A 21220-nucleotide genomic window follows, 5' to 3' on the forward strand; every position below is an offset into this window, starting at 1 on the left:
GAACAGCGGTATTGGAGGAAACAATGGCAGAGGCAATAGCGATGGTGGCAGCTGAGGCAGTCCCAATCTGGGCACCTTTCTGAATGGGCAGTGGCAGCTCCGGGGGAAGAGACCAGGCAGCGCCAGCAGAGGCTCTGAGAAAAGCAGCGGAAGGAGGAGGAGGGGGAGGAGGAAGAAGAGGAGGAGGAAAAAGAGAGGGAGGAGGGAGACGAGGCAGAGGGAGAATCCGGGAAGGAAAGCCAGCAGCAGCAGCAGCAGCAGCAGCAGCAGCAGCAGCCGTCACCGCTGCCGCCGCCGCCGCCGCCACCACCACAGCAGTAGCAGTAGCAGCATTTAGCAGTAGCTTTAACAGGGTACTGACATTAGCAGCTTTCCTCCTTCTTCTCTCTCCCTCCCGCCAACAGCCACCGCTACCGCACTGAGCGGGCTCCAGCGCCATGCGCACAGCCGTCTCCTGAGGTAGCCACTGCAAGAGCTAGCGCTTGTGCGGGCCAAGTGCGGATCCCTGGAGCAGCTGGCAGCCACAGAGGCACTGAGTTCCAGGGCCAGAGCCCTACAGCTCTGATTCCATCTAGCAAGGCGGCATCGGCGCCTGAGGGAGAGAGGCGCGTCCACCTGCTGGGCCTGGCGCATGGAGCTGAGGCAGAGGTTGTGGTGACAGCAGCAGCAGCAGCAGCAGCAGCAGCAGCAGCAGCAGCAGCGGCGGCAGCGGCGGCAGCGGCGGCAGCGGCGGCAGCGGCGGCAGCGGCGGCAGCGGCAGCAGCAGCAGCGGCAGCTAGAGCAACTGTGGTGGTGGCCGGAGCCCACCAGCTTTCACTGTGGCCGTGCACGCTCCAGCACCCGCAGTCGCAACCCGCCAGCGACGTGCACCCCAGGAGTCAGCCTGTGAGGTGAGTTACGCTGCCATCCAGCCCCCTGGTCTTCTCACCGGCTCCCCAGCTGGCTCCGGGTGGCGACGACAGGGGGTGGAAGTAATTGGGGGAGGCCAAGAGAGAAGAGAAGGAAGGGCAGAAGGAAGGGAGGGTATCTGTGTGAGAATGGCGTGCGTGTGAGTATCTGTGTACTAGGTAGCAAGGCCGCGGGGGCGCGCGGTTCCCGGCTCAGCTGGTCCTGACAAGCACTGCAATCTAGGAAAGGCCTCGGTGCTGGAGCGCAGGGGGTTGGGGAGTGGAGGGTGGAGGGGGGGGGAGGGGAGGCAGGCGGCTGGAGCTGCCTGGCTTACATGCACTGGGCCAGGCAGTGGGGACCAGCCAACTGCCGCCTCCTTTCGCGCTGCTGCCCTGGAGACCCTGGCCAGGGAATAGGCACAGACACCGCAGGCTTAGGGGTGAGTGGGAAAACCCACTGTGGTTGGGATCCTGAGCCAGGGTCAAAACGACAGAGGTGCGAAGCACCGCGGCCCACACCTCCTGAACCTCCCGCGCACGGGGCGCTGCCAGAGGACCACAGAGTGCCTGTGAGCACGCGCAGATTGACAGGGGCTGCTGGAGGGTCTAAATTGGGGGCTCTGTCAAGCTTCACCCAGCTTGTCACCTTTGTGAAAATTAACCCGAGGCTTCTTCCTTCTCTGGATGGCAGTCAAATTACCCCTCTCCTGCATGGCTTCTGGTGCTTCCTTGGCCGTGCCCAGCCACACTACACACATCCATGGGATCTGGCACACCCGGTGGGATGGGGAGGCCAAGAGCCGGCTCTGGGAAGCTCTGGGAAAGTGTGGAAAACGCGCAGCTGAGTTGGCGCCAGTCTGCTGAGGAATCCAGTGGTTTCATCATGACTGCTTCTGTTGGTCTGATTCCTGAGGGACTGAATCACCCGCGCAAGGTTTTCTGTCTTTTTTTGAAGTTAAAAAAAAAAATGGCATCCCCATTTCAACAACAGCACACTTGATTTTTGTCTAGTTTCTCGTTATATTTTGAATAAGTGGGTTTCATATTTTGCTTCTGCGTTTTGGCTCCCAGAATTGTTGAATCATGTCCAGTATACTTAGCTAATTTAGCCTTTCCCTAACATTCCATTTTCTAGACTCTTATCTGAAAATACATGATTTGTGTGTAGGGCTGCTGGGCTGTTTTTTAAAAAGCATCTAAAGCACGTTAACCCTGGATTTGAATTTCTCCTCCGTTGTTTTTGGTGGAGGAGCAGAGTATGCTGATAGGTCCTGAAATATTTTGCTTGGTGAGAAAAGGTGTTCAATGGTCTTCCCTGAACTGTAGAGATCATTTGGGTCTCCAGGTATGAATCTCCCTTACATCTTGTACCTGTACGGCAACATATGTTCAAACATTTTATTTACAGCAATGACATTCTCATGGCTCAGAATTTACACTTACTTAAAATATTTTTAGAAGGGAACAAAAAAGCCCTAAGTAACTGTCATTTTACATATTAACTGGCAACTCAGCTAATCAAATAAAACTGACTGGGTGTCTGAAACTCCATCCCAGTGAAGTATGTGGCTGTGAATATAATTAACCATCTGTCTAGTGAGCAATTTAAATTTGGGCTGGTACATTTTTATTACAGTGTCTAATTTCTGGAAGACTTGTACATTTTACCCAGTAATAACAACAAAAAAACATGTTTACTTACTAGGTCAAAGATTTACTTGTGTGGTGGTGGGATTTCCCTTTCTCTACCCCCACCTCATCTTTCCTAGTCTCCACACTCCTTGACCTGGGAGGTCAAAATGAGTCTCTCGCTTTTGCAAATGGCATATTTACAATACAGGAACTCAAAGCAGCCATGGCAGTTAGTGATTAGACATTTTTGTTCCTTGGAAATTTCTTCCAATATTTTATCTCCCCCAGAACCTAGATAGATTGCATAATTTGAGTTGGAAAAATATAATTTTTTGGACATGTGTACAAATATAGTAGGTTTATTCAACAAATTTAAGACTTGAAATTTGATTCCATTTACTTTCTGTTATGCTCTCCCCTAGCTGTCCAAACCGTTTTCACATCCCACAGACACACACTCATGCACACACAAAATCATATCCTTTTATCCTTATAACCAATTCTTAGGTTAACAGTATTCACATTTATTATTTTAACAGTATTTTGAGAAGCTTATTTTCTTTGTAAGTGAAAAGTGAAAAGACATTGTACATATTAAAAATTTTTCCCCTCTGATGTGATTTAACCAAAAATTTATTACTAGGAAAAAAATAATAGATTTTGGGTGGAGATTAAATGGCCCCAGGAAGATTAGATTTTAGAGACCTCTACTAAATAGCTGTTGTTAACATGACATTACATGACATGACATAACATAACATAACATGACATAACTAAAATGAACCACGGTTTGATTGTGCTGTGGGCTAGAGAAAGTCATTTAAAGAAAATACTTTTAAAACAAATATTTGGCTAAATAATAGCTCTGACAAATGTGTAACAATTATTGTAAGCACCTGGAAAATTTGACATGCATCAAGTTTGTTAAATAAATCAACCTGTTCAATGAATAAATCTTCAATGCATCAATGCTTTTTAACACACACACACACACACACACACACACACACGCACACACACGCACACACACACACACACACACACACACACACACACACAACACCCTGTTGCCAAAGTTAAACAAATGCAGAACACTGCCACTTTGTCTCTGCTTTACTCAGACCTCTTTTTCTTTTTTCTACAATCTTCTAATTACCTGTAAACTCCCTAGAACAGAGAGAAGTAAAGATGTGGTGGTATTGCCTGTGTTTAGGAGGTGGGAGAAGAGGGATAGGAAAAGGAATAAGTGCTGGATTTTAAACATTCAAAGATATACTTGTGGATTTCAATTACTGTGGAGATCCTAGTCTCATGGAAGTATTTGCTTTGGTGAGGGACTAGCTTTACCAAAGAAGCATTGATTGCAGTTGCTCTGTTCCTAATCTAGTTCTAGTGAATTATTTTTCTCTCCAAATTCCTTAGTAAGGGGAAAAAAAGAAGATTCTAATTGACTTTTGACCCCGTTACATTATCTTTACATATATTTATCTGCTGACACATACATGGTTTAAGTGTTCTGCTTTGCTGTAAGCAAGAGGAGTAAAGGTCCAAAGTAGATGATAGGGAAGAGAAATAATATACTAAGGAGTAGGTTATCTGGTTTCCCTGCTTAATCCCTCTTTGGTTTGATGGGCAAAGCAGATTTGGACATTTTAATTCTTTCTTTATTTTTCCCCTTTTACCTCCTCTGAAAAGTTGCCCTAATTGACTGTTTCTCCACCTTTTCAAAACCTAGATCACAGGGTTAGACACAAAGGACTTGTCGGGCTCTCCATGCCACTTCTCCAGGGTTCCTTGGAAACAAAACAAAGGGCATTGGGCAAGACTGCATCACATGAGACTACCTTTAATTCCAGAGTTTTCTCTCATGCATAAAATTTTGTTTTAGGCAGAGGTGAACATTCCTCTCTCTTTTTAAACAACACTGACCTTGTGCAACTTTAGGCATATCACAACCTTGGAGAAATCTGGTTTGGGGTGGGGTCAGCCAGGAAAGTGGAGGGTAGGGGAGGAATGCCTTTTAGTGAAGGTAGGGTCTTAACTGGACCAGATAAGGGGGTGAGAACACTCTGTCTTTCTCCCCAAGGATCCTTCATTGACCACAATGATTTGAAGGCCTCTGCTCGCAATGTGCTCTTATTGGTCTCTTTTTCTGTGGATAAACACTATGAACTGATGTCTTTTCCCTCCCTTGTTCTCCAATGGAACAAAGGACTGAGGTCTTCAGGACTAAGTAATATGCACATAATTTTTATTTTTCTAAAAGGCACTTCAATAGATCATCTTCTACATCCAAGTAATATGATTTTGATATAAACAATTACCTATTTTCTCATACACCTCCAAACTCAATTTAAAAAGTCACACCTCTCCCCACTAAGTAGCCCGTTAGTGTTATACAACTAACTTAATCAAGACGCTGCTCCTAATGTTTAACTTGAGGGAGGGGGTTAGACACCAAGATTATACCCTGGGCCTCACTACTTGAGTAGCAGTTCCTCATCCAGAACAGGCATAGATTTTCATTTTGTTTGGGGGAAGTTAAAGCATTTCCTCTATGGAGAACTATAGTGCGGCCATATGTTGTGCTTTATACCTATTGTCTCAGGATATTTATTTCACCCTTAAAAGTGTCCCAGTTTGGACAAAAAGTTCTATGGTCACCTAAATACAGCTACCTTAAAATCAAAGTGTGCTTCTTGATTTGGGGAGATGGTTATATTTGTAAAACTTGGCAGGGGGTATAATGAGCTTTCAAGATGTCATAGTCCCTTAACTGGCTCAGCCTATCCTTTTCCTAGCTAAGAAGTATTTCTGGAGGATAAGAACCCCAGAAATTATTTGACACCCCTCCAAAGTGTGTGTGTGTGTGTGTGTGTGTGTGTGTGTGTGTACATGCACACATGTGTGCACAAACTCACACATATACACAAAGAGGTACTATCTGCATTTTGGAGAATGGCTGCTCTTACTTTCATGTAAGACTGGTAATAGGTAATAAGCTTAAAGCATATCAGGAGCCATTTAAGTTTAGAAAGATCATCCTGACAATGGTACTTGCAAAATGAGTATGGTACCAATGGAAGTGTGAGTTTCTTTTAGAATATGTTTTAAGAAGTGCACAGATAACTGTCTCTCTGTTCAGAATAATGTGCATGTGGTATTGCCAGATATGTAAATATATATTTATATATGTATATTTCACGTACATATTTACATTTTCCTTTTATATAATGGACAAGATAACCTTTAAAACTGTCTTCTAGTCCTAAATACCCATGGCTGGCTTTCATTGATCTAGGGCAGGCATCAAAAACTATGGTCCACAGGCCAAATATGGCCTGCTATGGTAAAAGAAATCATGAAGACAAGAAAAAAATGTGGAGCCCATTTGGAGTTGTTTTTGCCTATGTTTTGAAACTTCCCCTTTGTAATTGAGCTTTACTAAGGCCAATATCAAAATGAGTCCACATTTCCTGAGCATTTACTTATCACCTGATATCTAGGGGTTGGGAGATTGTCCAGAACCTAGTAGAGTGGCAGAGGGATGACACAAAAAGTGAAATCTAGGTGTGAATTTGTTTGCTCGAATCAAAATGTCAATAGTGATATTTTCTTTCCTGCCTATTATAGTAACCAAAATTTTGTGGTGCTACTAAAATCTGTCTGCCCCCCTCTCCAGTATTTGCCATGCATTTCCTGGCATTCATGGTTTAGTAACCCAGAGACCAGATTTTGCAACTTGATTGAACAGAAACCTGTTGTCTCTGGTTACTAAATAGCTGCAACACATTCTGAAAATGTGCTTTACTGAGTAGGATAGTAGATAGGCCATCACCATCTAGTTTAGGCATGAACCTTTATTTTGGCATGAACCCCTGTGAATATTCAATGAATGCCAAGGATATTCTCTTCAGAAAAGTAAACATTTACATATATGACACTTGCATACATTTTCAGGAAATTCAACCATGTACTATATGTTAAAAAACCTATGTAGTAGCCTTTGTCTAGTTGTTACAAGAATTGCTGTTGCATGGCTGTCATGGTCACAGTAGCATGAAATGGAAGTCATGAAAATGACTCAAAAAGCCCATTATTAGTATACTTATGGGCTACAGCTCTCAGCTACTGTGGCAAGCATTTTTCTGATTAGCCTTCACAGGCATTTTTTATTATGAAAAAAAGCATCATTTAGCATTCACTTTGACATTTCTATTCTCACCAAGAACAAGTCAAGGCTAGTTTCCTCAAATCCTTGACTTGTCAACTTTCAGATGCTTACAAATGTCTGTTTAACACTCACCCTCCACAAGTTCACTATTAATATATAAAATACATTTCATAAAATTTCACTTGTGTTTATCTGCTCCCATCTCTTCTTCTCTTTTATCTGTTTTACCATCTCTATTTCCCTAAGCCAATGACCTTGAGAAAAATTGAGAACTCTTGCCAGCACTGATTGTTAGGTATGGTGATGGAGTCCAAATATCTTCATGAGGACCCTTGGGACTCATGGGCCTTTTGGAGTATTAGCCATCCTGAAGATCTAGCATCATATATTAAAAGAAAATTTCCTTAAGTTCTGCAAACACTAATACTGTATATGCCATATCTATGCTTTGCAGGTTGGGAGATGGGAATAGGTGATGTTCCTATCCATAAATAAATGTTTATTGCTTGTCTCTTTGCTTTTTGTCTTAGAAGTTTGGAGTATGGTACAGTGTAAAGGCTAATAGAATCCTGAATCAGGAAGGGTCTATTACTGATAATTTCTAATTCCATTCAGCTAACATTTATTGAGCATCTATTATGTATATGGGATACTGGGGACAGAAAAAATAATAAAACACATTCTCTTTTCTTATAGGAAATTAGTGTTGTTTCTGGCTAGGCCAGTTTACTACCTGTATTAATTTATCCCACCATTTTTCTAATTCAATGCATTTTTCTATTATTTCTATATTCTCCCCTTTAGAAAATAAATATGATGCCTTGTTTTCATAACACAGCAGGAAATTCCTTGGCAAACAGGTATTTCTAGCTAAGTTGAGATAACATTTCCATCCTCCATGGCACAAATGCTTCTATTCTTGTTTCTGCATTGGCTAAGCAGGTCCCATTTAAGAGGGGGTAGGGGGGTGTCTCTTTTCCTGAAAATTTGGGGCAAGATTTCTGTTATTGGCAATGTGGAATTGCAAATAAGATTAGCCATGGTTATAGTACTCTGTTAAAAGCCAGTTATCCATCTTTGAGTGAGTTAGTCTTTGACCCCTAGTTGGTGGTTGTGTTCATTTTCTATTGCTGATATAACAAATTACCAAAAGCTTAGTGGTTTAAAACAACATAAGTTTATTATCCTATAGTTCTAGAGGTGAGAAATATGAATTGGTTTCACTGCATTAAAATCAAGGTGTGAGCAGGGATGAATTCCTTTGTGGAAGCTCTAGGAAAGACTCCCTTTCCTTGCTTCTATTGTCACATCTCCTTTTCTTACTCTCATTCTTCTGCCTCTTTCACTTTTAAATCCCCCTGTAATTACATTGGATCTACCTGGATGAATAATGAGGATAATCTTCTACATCAAGATTAGATGATTTTCAAACTAATTCCATCTCTAACCTTAGTTCTTTATGGACCTTAAAACATAACTTATTCATAGGTTCTAGGAGTAGGTTGTGGACTACTTTGTAGGGCCATTATTCTGCCTGCCACAGTAACATGATCTTCATAATTTTGAAATCATTATCGATTCACAGGAAGTTGAAAGGACAGAGAAGCTCTATGTACCCTTCACCAAGTTTCCTAAATGGTTACATCTTACATAACTATAGTATAATATCAAAACTATGAACTTGACATTGGAACAATGGATGCATTTAGTTCTATGCCATTTTATCATATGAGTAGATTTGTGTAACTAACACCACAATCAAAGACAAAGTATTATTCCATCATCATAACCATCTCTCTTGTGCCAGCCTTAGATTCTCTTTATAGTCACACTGATCCCCCTCATCCCCACTATCTCTAGCCCATGGCAATCACTAATCATTTTTTTCTAAATTTATAGTTTTATCATTTTAAAATGTTATATAAATGGATTAATAGAGTATGTGATCTTTTAAGATTGGCTTGTTTTCACTCAGCATAAGGACTTTGAGATTCATCCAAGTTTCTGTGTATAGGCTGTACATTCCTTTTTATTGTTGAACAGTATTCCATGGTGTGAATCTATCACAGTTTGTTTAACCGTTAACCTGTTGAGGAAATTTTGGTTGTCTCCAGTTTTTGGCTATCATAACAATAAAGAGCTAATATGCTAATGGTTGGAACACTGTAAGGTTTTAACGACCTATCGAAGGAGGCTGCCTGCATGAGCACGGTGGGGCATTGCTCCAGAGATGGGGAGGAAGCAGGGAGGTGCCCAGAAGAGGCAGGACCATCCTGTGCTGGGGAGGTGGGGGTGAGAGCCCATAGTGCCCCCCTCACCCGTCCTTTGCCACCCACTGCTCACACTCAGAGCACCCCGCTGCCCACCTGCCAGGGGAAGGAGAACAGCGCAGCAAGCAGGAGGCTTCCACGCTCTCCTCTGGGGCCATGATGGGGTGGAGCTGCCGCATTGCTCCAGAGACTGGGAGGATGCGGGGAGGCGCCCTGAGAAGGTGGGACCAGCCCAAGGAGACTTGAGGGACTGAGGGTGGGATTTGAAGTGGCCAGAGAAGGCCAGAGGGGTCAAGAATTGGGCTAGGTGTGCTGGAGCTCTGCGTGGAAAGGTTCGGATGTCAAGGCAGGGTGGTGGGTGGGTGGGCGGGGCCACGCGATTTCATGTGCTGGGCTCCTAGTTACAAATAAAAATGTACAGGTTAATGTACAAGTTTTTGTATGAACATAGTTTTCATTTCTCTGGGGAAAATGTCAAGGAGTGTGATTGCTGGGCCATAGAGTATGATTAGTTTTTTAAGAACCCTCAAAACCATTTTTCAGAGTGCTTGTACATAACTTATCACACTCTACTAATATCAGCATTTTACCTGTTTGAGTAATCCTTGCCTTTTTTTATGTCACTTTATCCTCCCTCTTTATAATACCACTAGAGGCCCAGTGCACAGATTTGTGCACCAGTGGGGTCCCTCGTCCTGGCCTGTATGGATCAGGCCAAAACTGGCTCTCCAACATCCCCTGAGGGCTCCCAGATTGCGAGAGGGTGGTTCTCAGGTGACACACCCAAAATCAGAGAGGAGGGAGCCCGATTCCGGGGTGCTTCATCTGAGAACTGCAGTTGCCAAGTCACCTCAGCTCGGCAGCTCCTGCATTGAGCATCTGCCCCCTGGTGGTTAATGTGTGTCATAGCTACTGGCCGGTTGGCCAGTTGGCCATTTTTGCCTCAACTGTCAAATATACTTGAGAAAACATGAGCAGCAAAGTCAATTGCGTTGACTCTTACTTTTACTCTTTTTGTTGTTCTTCTTCCTCCCTGAGGTTCCAAATTCTTTTCTTTTATATTTTCTTTCTGTCTAGAGAATGTCCTTTAGTCATTCTTTTAATGCTAGTTTGTTGGCAACAAATTCTCTTAGTTTGCTTTCATCTGAGAAGTTTTTGATTTCACCTTTATTCCTGAAGGATATTTTCACAGGATATAGGATTCTGAATGGACAGTTCTTTTCTTCCAGCACTTGAAAAAGGTATCATTTCCTTCTGACATCCATGGGTTTTGATGAGAAATCTGCTGTAATTCAAACTGTTTTCCCCCTCCTTGTAGGTAAGGCATCATCTTTTTATCATTGTTTTCAATATCTCTCTTTTTAAAAAATGTCTTTAATTTTCAGAAGCTTGGCTGTGGTGTACTTTGGCATGGATTTCTTTGGGTTCATCCAGTTTGGAATACTATCACCTTATTGAATCTGTAGGCTTATGTCATTGACCAATTTTGGGAGGATTTCAGCCATTATTTCCTTGAATACATTTTCTGTGAAGTCATCATTATCCTATCGTGACAGTTCTTGCTGCTGACAGAAAAAGTCATATATATATATATATATATATATATATATATATATATATATATATATATATATAATCCCACAGGTCCCTGAGACCTTGTTTAGTTTTTCAAGTCAATTTTTCTCTATTGTTCAGATTGGAGAATTTCTATTTTTCTATCTTTAGAAAAAGTTACCAGATTCTTTCCTCAGTCCTCTCTATTCTTCTGTAGAGGTCATCTGTTGTTGTTGTTGTTGTTACTTTTATGCTTTAAAAGATGGTACTTTATTATTTCATCAGAATTTTTGGCACTTTCACTTAGATGTCATCTCAAAGTCAACACGTCCCAGACCCAACTCACTATCTCTGAACTCATCTCTGCAGTCTATGACATGAGCAGCAGCCCACCTCACTCCATATTTGTCCTACTTCCTGTCAGCTTCACCTTGCCCATGTCCTGTATCTCCACCTGTATCTCTGCTGTATGCCAAGCTCCTGACCTCTCTGACTGAGCCCACTGTACTGCCCTCCTCACCAGCTTGCTGTAGGCATGTTGATTTTAAAAAATATTAGGCCCTAGCCAGGTTGGCTAAGTGGAGAGAGCATTGGCCTTTGGATTGAAGGGTCCCTGGTTCGATTAGATTCTGGTCAAGGGTACCTTGGTTGCAGGCTCAATCCCCGGCCCTGGTCAATCTTGGCCAATCTTGGCCCTGTTTGGGGCGCATGCAGGAGGCAACCAAATTGCTGTGTCTCTCTCCCATCAATGTTTCTCTCTCTGTCTCTGCCCCTCCCTTCCACTTTCACTAAAATCAATGGAAAAATATCCTCAGGTAAGGATTAACAACAAATATAATTCAGTTATTGTACTTTTTATTTCTAAAATTTCCACTTGGTTCTTCAATGCATCTTCTATTTTTCTGAGAATTTCTATTTTTCATTTGTTTCAAGAGAGTTTGTAATTGCTTATTGAGGTACTTTTTTTTTTATCATGACTGCTTTAAAATCTTTGTCAGATAATTCTAACATTTCTGTCATCTTGGCTTTGGCTTTTTTTCCCCACTCAGTTGGAGATCTTTCTCATTCTTATATGATGAGTGATTTTTTTTACAGAAACCTAGATATTTTTGTAATATATTATGAGACTCTGTGTCTTATTTGAACTTAATGTTTTAGCTACCTTTCTCTGACACTGCTACAGCAGGGGAAGGCAGTATGTTGCCTTGTTAGTTCCTGGTGAAAATAGAAGTCCAGGTTCTCCATTCAGTTTCTGTTGACACTTGGAGAGCAGAGCTTCTCATTACTGCTGAGTGAAGGGTTGAAATTCAGTCACATTTCAGGTGTTTGATAATCATCTGTGGTTAGTGGCTGTCATATTGCACAACACATATGTGGGACATTTCATCACTATTCTGGGAAGGCTGGGGGTTCAAAAGGGAGCTTTATCCTATAAGAATTGACGTTTGGGCTTAGATACTGTGGCACAGGTAGAATTAGATAAGAACCTATATTGGATCTGAGGTATATGGCTGGGGTTTAGTTCCAAAACCTGAGATGCTATGAGTATTAGAGAGATATGAGCACAGGGAAGTCAAATGGACAGTATGGACCCAGTAGAGTTGTTAGAAATTCTGTATACCATACTATTAACTAAGTTTCTTTCTATCAACTCTTGTAACAGAGGTGGAGTAACATGCTGCAGATTCTTATACCACTCCATTTTGTTAAAAGGAAAGCCTCCCCTATTGGGGAGAAGTTACTTGGTTTATTTATAGCAACAAACTCCACCTCTATGACTGAAACAATTATTGATTGAGGAAATATTAACAAAAAAGAGTAGCTTATGAAAAGGATATTGATTCAGTTTGTAGAATCTAGGGTTTATTTGGCATCTTGGTGGCCCTATGCTCTGATCCTCAGCCAGGTGGGGGCATTTTTGAAAGAGCTCTTTCTTTCACAAAACTCCATGTTGACTTGTTGGTAATTTTGTCCAAGGCCCAGAGAATCAGTCGACCCTATTACACAGCTTCTTTGTGCACTGGCATAACTGTTGCCTTTTCAGTCTCTCTTTGCTTAGACTTGTAGTGGTATCCTCAATGTAAATACACTGTTCTCAATTTCCCTTACTAGCTCTCTATATTTGTGTATACATCTCTATGTGCTTCTTTTTGTGGGCGGCCTATATACTGTACTATAATCCCACAGGCAAGGGAAGAGATGTATCCATTGCCTGTTGAATGCTTTGTATGTATAGTATATAAGTCACATTCTTTTTTCCCCCATAGAAAATCCTGTATCTGCAAAGCTGTAGACTTGACATGTTAAGATGTTTCATAAATTACATAGTCATATTCATTTGGCTGAATAGTTGAAAGGAAGGTGAATAGTGCCAGTGTTATAGTGAGTTTTCAGATATATGTAGTTTGACTTGAAACTAGACAAAAACACATACACATCTGAGGAAGAAGCAGTTTGGAAGTTAGGCTGCAAAGAGAAAGATAAGTATGCTTTATAACTCAAGGCCAAGGTGTTAGTTGTTAAATCCTAGATCATGACTTGCCTATATCCTCCCATATGTGTATTTGTGGGGAAGAGGTGAGTGTGCCTGGTTTGTTACTCAGAGATATGGAAATGATATAGTGTGAGCAACAAAAATCTCAATTTGTCACTTTGTCTCTCAAGAAGCCTCCAAATACACCACTTAATTGTGAAGACAGTGATCACCAGTTAAGCAGAAGAGCCAAAAGATCAGGATACTGCTATGCAGATCTGGATAGAGAACCTGAAATCAGCCTTCCTTGCCATTGAACTCACCCTATTCTTTCTTTTTTAATCTTTATTGTTTAGATTATTATAGTTGTTCCTCTTTTTTTCCCCCCATAGCTCCCCTCCACCCGGGTCTCCCCCACCCCAGACCCTTACCCCCCCCCCCAAATGTCCTCATCCATAGGTGTATGATTTTTTTAATTAATTAATTAATTAATTAATTTATTTTTTACATTTTTTTTATTGAGGTATTATATGTGTACATATCTTACCATTGCCCCCCACCCCACACCCATACATGCCCTCACCCCCCGAGAGTTTTGCATCCATTGTTTATGCTTATATGTATGCATACAAGACCTTCGTTTGATTTCTTATCTCCCCCACCTCTCCCTAACTATCCCCTGTAATTTGAAAGTCTGTTTGATGCTTTACTGTCTCTGTATCTATCTTTTTGTTCATCAGTTTATAATGTTCTTTATTATCCATAAATGAGTGAGATCATGTGGTATTCTTCTTTCATTGCCTGGCTTATTTCACTTAGCATAATGTTCTCCAATTCCATCCAGGTTGCTGCAAATGATGAGAATGCCTTCTTTTTATGGCAGCATAGTATTCCATTGTGTAGATGTACCACAGGTTTCTGATCCAGTCATCTGCTGACGGGCACCTAGGCTGTTTCCAAATCGTAGCTATTGTAAATTGTGCTGCTATGAACATAGGGGTGCATATATCCTTTCTGATTGGTGTTTCCAGTTTCTTCGGATATATTCCCAGGAGTGGGATTACTGGGTCAAATGGGAGTTCCATTTTCAGTTTTTTGAGGAAACTCCATACTGTTCTCCACAGTGGCTGCACCAGTCTGCATTCCCACCAGCAGTGCACGAGGGTTCCTTTTTCCCCGCATCTTCGCCAACACTTGTCGTTTGTTGATTTGTTGATGATAGCCATTCTGACAGGTGTGAGATGGCACCTCATTGTTGTTTTGATTTGCCTCTCTCAGATAATAAGTGACTTTGAGCATGTTTTCATGTGTCTCTTGGCCTTCCTTCTGTCTTCTTTTGAAAATATTCTGTTTAGGTCCGTTGCCCATTTTTTTTTATTGGATCATTTATCTTCCTTTTATTAAGTTGCATAAGCTGGCTGTAGATGTTGGAGATTAAACCTTTAACAGTGATAGCATTTGCAAATATGTTCTCCTATGCCGTGGGCTTTCTTGTTGTTTTGTTGATGGTTTCTTTTGCTGTGAAAAAGCTTTTTATTTTGATGTAGTCCCATTTGTTAATTTTCTCTTTAGCTTCCATTGCCCTAGGGGCAGTGTCAGTGAAGAAGTTCTTTTGGAATATGTCTGAGATTTTGTTGCCTGTGGATTCCTCTAGTATTTTTATGGTTTCCCGTCTTATGTTTAAGTCCTGCATCCATTTTGAGTTTATTTTTGTGTATGGTGTAACTTGGTGATCTAGTTTCATTTTTTTGCATGTATCTGTCTAATTTTCCCAACACCATTTATTGAAGAGACTGTCTTGACTCCATTGTATGTTTAAGCCTCCTTTGTCAAATATTAATTGAGCATAGTGGTATGGGTCGATATCTGGATTCTCTATTATGTTCCATTGATCTATATGTCTGTTCTTGTGCCAGTACCAGGCTGTTTTGAGAACAGTGGCTTTGTAATACAGCTTGAAATCTGGTATTGAGATCCCTCTTACTTTATTCTACATTCTCAGGATTGCTGTGGCTATTCGGGGTCTTTTTTTATTCCAGATGAATTTTTGGAGAGTTCTTTCTAGGTCTGTGAAATATGCTGTTGGTATTTTGATGGGTAGTGCATTGAATCTGTAGATTGCTTTGTGTAGTATGGACATTTTAATGATGTTGATTCTACCAATCCATGAACATGGTATGTTCTTCCATCTGTTTATGTCTTCCTCTATCTCTTTTTTCAGTGTCCTGTAGTTTTCCGCGTATAGGTCTTTTACCTCCTTAGTTAAGTTTATTCCTAGGTATCTTATTTTTTTTTGTGCAATGGTAAATGGGATTGCTTTTTTAGTCTCTCTTTCTGTAAGTTCACTATTGGTGTATAGAAATGCCATAGATTTCTTAGCGTTAATTTTGTATCCCGCTACATTGCCGAATTCATTTATTAAGTCTATTAGTTTTTTGAAGGAATCTTTTGGTTTTTTTATGTACAATATCATGTCATCTGCAAATAAGGACAGCTTCACTTCTTCTTTTCCAATGTGGATGCCTCTTATTTCTTCTTCTTGCCTGATTGCGATAGCTAATACTTCCAGTACTATGTCAAACAGGAGTGGTGAGAGTGGGCATCCCTGTCTTGTTCCTGTTCTTAGGGGAAATGGTTTTAGTTTTTGCCCATTGAGTATGATGTTTGCTGTGGGTTTATCATATATAGCTTTTATTATGTTGAGTATGATCCTTCTATTCCCACGTTGTTGAGAGTTTTTATCAAGAAAGGGTGTTGGATTTTGTCAAATGCTTTTTCTGCATCTATTGATATGACTATGTGATTTTTATCTCTGAATTTGTTTATGTGATGTATCACGTTTATTGATTTGCGGATATTGTACCATCCTTGCATTCCTGGGATAAATCCTACTTGGTGATGATGTATGATCTTTCTGATGTATTGCTGGAGCCTATTTGCTAGGATTTTGTTGAGAATTTTGGCATCTATGTTCATGAGGGATATTGGTCTGTAATTCTCTTTCATTGTGTTGTCTTTATCTGGTTTTGGTATTAGGGTGATGCTGGCTTCATAGAAGGAGCCTGGAAGTGTTCCTTTCTCTTGAATTTTTTGGAATAGTCTGAGGAGGATAGGTTTTAGTTCTTCCTTGAAAGTTTGGTAAAACTCTCCTGTGAAGCTGTGGCCCCAGGCTTTTGTTTGCCGGAAGCTTTATGATGACTGCTTCAATTTCTTCCATAGTTACTGGCCTGTTGTGCTGTTTAGATTCTTCCTGATTGAGTTTTGGAAGGTTGTATTTTTCTAGGAATATGTCTATTTCCTCCAGGTTGTCCAGTTTGTTGGAATAGAGTTGTTCGTAGTATTTTGTAACAATCCTTTGTATTTCGTCGGGGTCTGTTTTAATTTCCCCTCTTTAATTTCTGATTTTGTTTATTTGGGTCCTCTCTCTTTGCTTCTTGGTGAGCCTGGCTAGAGGTCCATCAATCTTGTTTATCCTTTCAAAGAACCACCTCTTGGTTTTGTTGATCTTTTGTATTGTTTCTTTGGTCTCTATGTCGTTTATCTCCGCTCTGATCTTTATTATTTCTTTCCTTCTGCTTACACTGGGCTTTTCTTGTTGCTCTCTCTTTATTTCTTTGAGTTGTTGGGTTATGTAATTTATTACTATTGTTTCTTGTTTTTTGCAGTAGGCTTGTAGAGCTGTTAACTTTCCTCTCAAGACTGCTTTCGCTGTGTCCCATAGATTTTGGATTGTTGTGTTTTCATTGTCATTTGTTGCCATGATGTTTTTTATTTCTTCCTTGATGTCTTTGGTAACCCAGTCATTGTTTAATAGCATGCTGTTTAGTCTCCATGTGTTTGATTTCTTTGGGTTGTTTTTTTTGTAGTTGATTTCCAGTTTTATGCCACTGTGATCTGAGAAGATACTTGATATGATTTCTATCTTCTTGAATTTGGAGAGACTTTGCCTATGTCCTAACATATGGTCTATCTTTGAAAATGACCCATGTGCACTTGAGATGAATGTATATTCTGTGGCTTTGGGGTGAAATGTTCTGAAGATGTCGATTAATTCCATCTGGTCTAGTGAGTCATATAGGATTGATGTTTCTGTGCTGACTTTTTGTTGAGAGGATTTGTCCAATGGTGATAGTGGGGTATTGAAGTCTCCTACTATGATTGTATTGCTGTCAATCACTCCTTAGATATCTTCCAGGAGGTTTTTAATGTATCTTGGTGCTCCTGTATTGGGTGCACATATGTTTACCAGAGTTATTTCTTCTTGTTGGATTTCTCCCTTTAGTATTATGAAGTGACCTTAATTATCTCTTGTTATGTCCTTCACTTTGAGATCTAATTTGTCAGATATAAGTATTGCTACCCCAGCTTTTTTTTCATTTCCATTCGCCTGGAAAACCTTTTTCCAACCCTTTACTCTCAGTCTGTATGCGTCCTTTTTTTTTGAGGTGGGTTTCCTGTAGACAGCAGATATATGGGTTTTGTTTTCTTATCCAATCTGTTACCATGTGTCTTTTGATTGGGGCATTCAATCCATTTACATTTAAAGTTATTATTGATAGGTACTTATTTGTCGCCATTTTTATTCTATACCCCTGTGTTCCTTCTTTGTTTCCTATTTCTTTCTTTTCTTTTCTTTTCTTTTCTTTTCTTTCTTTTCTTTTCTTTTCTTTTCTTTTCTTTTCTTTTCTTTTCTTTTCTTTTCTTTTCTTTTCTTTTCTTTCCTTTTCTTTTCTTTTCTTTTCTTTCTTTTATAGCAGACGCTTTAGCATTTCTTTCATTGCTGGTTTGGTGGTGATAAACTCCCTTAGTCCTTTTTTGTCTGTGAAGCTCCTGATTTCACTTTCAATTTTGATTGATAGCCTTGCTGGGTACAGTATTCTTGGATTCAGACCCTTCCTTTGCATGACTTTGTATATTTCATTCCATTCCCTTCTGGCCTGATGAGTTTCTGTTGAGAAATCAGTTGCTAACCTGATGGGGGTTCCTTTGTATGTAACTGTCTGTCTCTCTTGCCACTTTTAAGATTCTTACTTTGTCGTTGGTGTTTGCCAACTTAATTATAATATGCCTTGGCATTGGTCTTTGGGGGTTCATTTTGCTTGGAACTCTGTGAGCTTCTTGGATTTGTGTGGGTTTTTTCTTCCCCATATCAGGGAAGTTTTCTGTTATTGTTTCTTCAAACAGGTTTTCTATTCCTTGCTCAGTTTCCTTTCCTTCTGGTACCCCTATCATCCTGATGTTGTTTTGTGTTGTGTTGTCCTGAAGTTCCCTTAGGCTCTCCTCATGCTTTCTAATTTTTGTTTCTAGAAGCTGTTGTACTTGGGTATTGTTTTCCATCTTGTCTTCTAGCTCACTTATGCGGTCCTGTGCTTCTTCTAGTCTACTCTTGATGCTTTCTATTGAGTTCTTACAGCAGCGATGTCATTTTTCATTTCTTCTTGGTTCTTCTTCATTTCCTCTTGGTTCTTACTCATATTGTCGAATTTGTCTTCCATCCTTTTCAGCCACCTTATGACCATTTCTCTTAATTCTTTCTCTGATAGGTTGTTTGCCTCTAATTCGTTTACTTCCTTTTCTTTTGACTCCTGCTTTTCTTTCCTTATGGGGGCTATTTCTTTGTCTCCCCATGGTCTCTCTTCTCCGGATGTCTGGTTATGTAGTTCTCTCTCTCTGCCATTGATTTAAAGGTACAAAATACAACACAACCAGGCACAACACACAAGGCACTGAACACAATTGTATTCACTATATTAATAACCTCCAATAAAGGTGACCACCAGAGAAAGACAAATTAGGAAATAGGAGTGGAAGAGGGAGAGTAAAAAGAAAGAACAACAACAACAAAGAGTGTGAATCTGAACTTGGGAAAAGAGCAGAAAAAAAAAGAAGAGAAAAAATCGTAAGAGAGACAAGAACGATACTAAGAGAGAAAAGGGGAACAAACTATATATATGGGGAGTAGACTCCACTAGAACAACCACTAATCCCAGCAAATTCCAGCAACACGAGCCTGGAGATTAATACAAACTGCAACACCAACTCATATCAAGTGAGGCAAGGGAAAACAAAAGTAACAAACAAACAAAAAAAAAGCAAACAAAAGAGCCAACCAACCATACAAAAAGGATAATCAAAACAATCTCATAAAAAAGCATAAAAATTCAATCTAGTCAACATTCAAGCAAACAACAACAAAAGGCCAGAGAGAAAAATAATTTTTTTAAGGTAGCGTAGAGAGAGGTATATATGGATTTGGAGCAGGGGGTTTGGAATTAGATATAGAAGTACGGTGAAATTTTAGCAGAGGGTACACTGAAAAAGTAGGGAAAATCTAAAGCCAGAAAGGGTTAAGATAAACAGGAGACCAAAAGGGAAAGGTTAGGAGGAGCGTGATGGCATAATGTTAGCGTTGAGATAGGGTAAAACGATTGTAAGGGAAAGATGCAAATAGAATGTAGGACACTAATCCCAAAATAAAAGAAAGAGAAAATCAAATGACATTAAAAAAAGTAAAATAATAGTAATAATAATGCTGATTGAAAATAAAAATGTAATAATTAAAAAGGTGAAAATCGAGTGAGGAAATAGAAAAAAATTTAGTTTCTTAAGTAAAAGATGCAAAAAATGAAAATAAAAAATTAGAATAAAAAATTGAAAAAAGAATTTAAAATAAAAAATAGGAAGACTAAAATGTGCAGTAGTGGCTGTCATTCACTTCCTCTATTATTCTGTTTGGTATGCCTGTTTCCCAGTCTGGGCGGTATTTCAGTTCCACTGCTCCTCAGTGTTGTAAGCCAGTCCTGCTTTTTAAGCTGGTCGTGTCTTAATTTCTCGTATTTATTTTTGATTACACCAGAGACAATTAGCGTTTCAGCCCCTGGGTGGCAGTGTTTCTGAATTGACTTCCGGGCCTCTCTAGCTTTTTTTTTTTTTCCCCCTCTATGGCACTCACTACCGGTTTGTGGAGGTGTGCGCCTCAGGGCTTGTGGAGCTGTGCGCCTCAGAGCTGCCTCTCCGATGGTCACACCCAGCTCTGCTCCCCAGGTTCCGGAAAAACAACTTCCCCCTGCAGTCTTTCAGGGTTTTTCCCACCTGGGTTTTTCTATGTATTGGGCTTAGTAATCAGAGTCGGAAAGAGCCCAAGTGTGCGGACAGTGGGTCTGCGCGCAAGACTAAGGATCCTGCACTCCTTTGAAAATTCTTAGTCTGACCCTCCTTGTCAGATTAAAATGAGTTGCTTTTAAGAGATCACTTCTGTTAGCAGCTCAGAGGACCCCCTTCCACATCACGGATCACGGCAGCTCCAACTGCTGCAGATTTTTCTAGGCACAGACCTCCTGGTTCCTGCCGGTCCTGCGGCTCGCGTGCTTCCCTCTCCCACCGCGGGGATTAGAAACCACACCTTATTTCAGGCGAAATCTGACCTTTCCGTGGTGCAGTGAAGAGTTCCTTTGAATCCGAATGTTTGCTCCTATAGGGGACCGGTGTTCTGGTGCTCACAGCTGTTCAGTGTTTGCAGTTGTCGCGGAAAGTCAGGTTTCTAATAAAATCCTCCTTTCCTTGCACGATGGCGAGGTGCCCGGTGAGCCCTTAGCTCCGGGAGGGGACCCAGCCCCTGTGGGTGCTGCATGGTCAGGGGAACCCTGCCCAGCACTCCTCCGCCTTCTCCTGGAGTTTAGCTGTCCCTTGGCTTGCCAACATACACTCCCCCTGTGAACCTCTGCCGCTCCTACTCTCCGCCCCAGGACCAGACTCCAAACACGACTCTATTCAGCCGCCATTTTTTTCTGTCCCCAGGTGTATGATTTTTGTCCAGTCTCTTCCCACACCCCCCACACCCCTTCCACCCTAGGATTGTCAGTCCACTCCCTTTCCATGCCCCTGATTCTATTATATTCACCAGATTATTCTGTTCATCAGATTTTTTATTCACTTGATTTCTAGATTCACTTGTTGATAGATATGTATTTGTTGTTCATAATTTTTATCTTTACCTTTTTCTCCTTCCTCTTCTTAAAGAATACCTTTCAGCATTTCATATAATACTGGTTTGGTGGTGATGAACTCCTTTAGCTTTTTCTTATCTGTGAAGCTCTTTATCTGACCTTCAATTCTGAATGATAGCTTTGCTGGGTAGAGTAATCTTGGTTGTAGGTTCTTGCTATTCATCACTTTGAATATTTCCTGCCACTCCCTTCTGGCCTGCATAGTTTCTGTTGAGAAATCAGAT

At 40.8% G+C, this 21220-nt stretch overlaps 1 protein-coding gene across 1 annotated transcript in view; it reads left to right on the top strand.

The window, feature by feature from the left end:
- Positions 1–246: 246 nt before the first annotated feature.
- The window catches only part of NEXMIF (neurite extension and migration factor), a gene marked incomplete at its 3' end in the record, with an annotated part of 434701 nt that continues 413727 nt past the window's right edge, over positions 247–21220 (top strand). Inside the window, exon 1 of the mRNA XM_079765949.1 lies at positions 247–890. The remainder of the gene's footprint in view (positions 891–21220) is intronic.

Source organism: Cnephaeus nilssonii, assembly GCF_951640355.1.
Source record: "Cnephaeus nilssonii genome assembly, chromosome: X".
In the NCBI taxonomy this organism is placed as follows: domain Eukaryota; kingdom Metazoa; phylum Chordata; class Mammalia; order Chiroptera; family Vespertilionidae; genus Cnephaeus; species Cnephaeus nilssonii.